A 2,629-nucleotide genomic window follows, 5' to 3' on the forward strand; every position below is an offset into this window, starting at 1 on the left:
GGATGTGACGTTTCTCTTGGTTTCCCCTCCTTTTTTAATACATCAGGTGGTCTGGTCTTTATGTGGAGCCGTGATGTCATGCAATCTAGTCCATATATTCTTAGATTACAGAACAGCCCACTGCAAAATAAACTTAATAAATAGGTTGTGAGAAATCTTGTATATTTGCTCAGACAGTTGTAAATCACGCGGTTATTAAACACTGTTCCATTCCATAGTGAAAAAGACTATGGGCGCGCTACCCGGACAGCACGTCTGGCCGAAACTTCGGCCTGACTACCTAAAACATTTAAAAAAACATCGGCCAGGCGTAGGCGGATACAATTCGGTCAGTGCTCTTCAATCGTCGGCCCTGAGCCGGTTCACAACCGCAGGCCGATGCCGCGCGCGAGCACAGTTATTCGTCTCTTAGCAACCCACAGAGAGAAGAGACTCATCCCGGCGACATCTGGGGCTTTCAGTTAAGATTTCACTTCAGCTAAATTAGAAAAAAAATACTGCGTTGTTCATTCTGTGACACTTAAAAGGTAGTAATGCAAACGGTGCAGATGAAGAGACTGTGCCTCATTTCCATGTTAACTTGTTTAGCTAACGGTCACGGTAGCGATTTTTAAAATTAATGTTAACGCCTTAATGTGTTTCTCTGAGGGGAAATGTTAAAGCGGATTATTAAAGAGAAGTCCTAACTGCTTTTTCGCCGTGTTTTTCACTCTGTTACAGGCTGCCAGAGAGATTCCGTCTCTATACGGTGAGCTATTGTTGTTGTTGCTTTTTGAACTCCAAATTTAGTTTTAAATTCATTATTGAATAATTATTGATTAATGTAATGTTTTAATTCTAGATGTGTATTTGTGTAAATGTGTGTGCGTTGAGCTGTGCGCGAGCAGGGGAGGAGCAGGGGATTGGAGCAGGGAGCAGAGTTGCCATGGAAACGGGGCGTCAACACAACTTCTGGCTCTCGCTGCGGTTTTCACTGCTTTTAGGTAAGTTTAGTCCCTAAAATCACACTAATATTACATACAAACGTTCCTGACACGTTTCTTACTTGTTATTGACGTTTCAATTAAATATTTATTTTATAGAAATGGTTTAGTGTCTTCGAAAAAGTCCGTTAGCATCTTAGCAGTTTTTAGGTAAGGTTAACGTTAGGCTAACTCCATAGATTGAGCTCTTGTTTATGAAACTCTGGGCTTTTAATCAAATATTCGCGCGTGTGTATATATGATTAGTTAACAAATAAAATAGACATGGTGTGACATAGCAACCTACAAATAACTTGAGAAAAATGTATCTTCATTCTTAGAGTTACAAATAGCATGAGAGAGGTTTATCTTCAATGTTAGAGTTTATTTTTATTACATTTTTGCTGTCATACCATAGGACACATTGATACGTCAACTACCCATATGCCCATATGAGAGATTTTGATAGCTCTGTAAGGTTTTGCTGGTGATTTGTAAATGTTATTGGAAAAGGCTAATTTACTGAATCGATAACGTCACTTACATGGAGAGTGTAAGCGACTGAAAACAAATTTTGATATTTCATGGTTAACAAATATTAATAAAAAAATTGTTCTGTGATTTCAGGAGGACAGAAAGAAACTACAGAACAGAAGGGAAGCTCCAAGATTTCAACATTTCTGAAGGGAGCTACTGATTTAGAAAAACTGACGAACTGAAGAAGATGAAATATAGATCATGAAATGCATTAATATGCACTTTTCAGAATATATTTAGCCAATTTTAAGAAGGCCTTGACATCAAAACGTAAGTGACACTCAACCTAAAACTAAAAACATAGATTATGTTATATTAAGACTATATTATTATTAGTAGTAGAATTTGTTGTATATTATTTATGTAAAAGACATGATTGATTCAGTCAGTGTGGAAGAACTTGACTGTTCTGCAGAAAGCCAAGTCCTAATCCCAGCTGAACACCTCTGGTGTGACTTTAAATGCAGACCTTAAGCCAAAAACTCATCACTAAACACCAATGACTTGTACATAAGGGTACTGTCATTTTAGACACGTCCAAAACTGTTGCAACAGAGATGGAAATACAATTTTTAAATACATGAATTATGTTTCTTATCTTTGTTGCCACAGTTTTGTTAGTGACTTTTTCTGTTCTAAAGAAGGGGGTGTCCCAACACTTTTGTCTTTATAGTATCTATACAAGTCATTGGTGTTTAGTGATGAGTTTTTGGCTCAAGGTCTGCATTTAAAGTCACAGAGGTGTTCAGCTGGGATCAGGACTTGGCTTTCTGCAGACCAGTCAAGTTCTTCCACACTGACTGAATCAAATCATGTCTTTTTGAACCGTGCCTTATACACAGAGGCACTGTCATGTTAGAATTGAAAAGGGTCCTGTCCAAACTGTTGCTATAAAATTAGAAGCACACAATTCACAAAATTTCATTATATGCTTTAACATTAAGATTTGAACTCATAGAAATTACTAAAGTAGTCAAACATGTTCATTAGAAGGGGGTGACCCAATACTTTTGGCAATATAGTGTATGAAATAAATACAATTCACTACAATTTAAAATAACTGTTTTCTAATTTAATATATTTAGATAATTAATTTATTTCTGTGATGATAAAGCATCATTACTCCAGTC

This window comes from Barbus barbus (genome assembly GCF_936440315.1).
Source record: "Barbus barbus genome assembly, chromosome: 26".
NCBI lineage: Eukaryota > Metazoa > Chordata > Actinopteri > Cypriniformes > Cyprinidae > Barbus > Barbus barbus.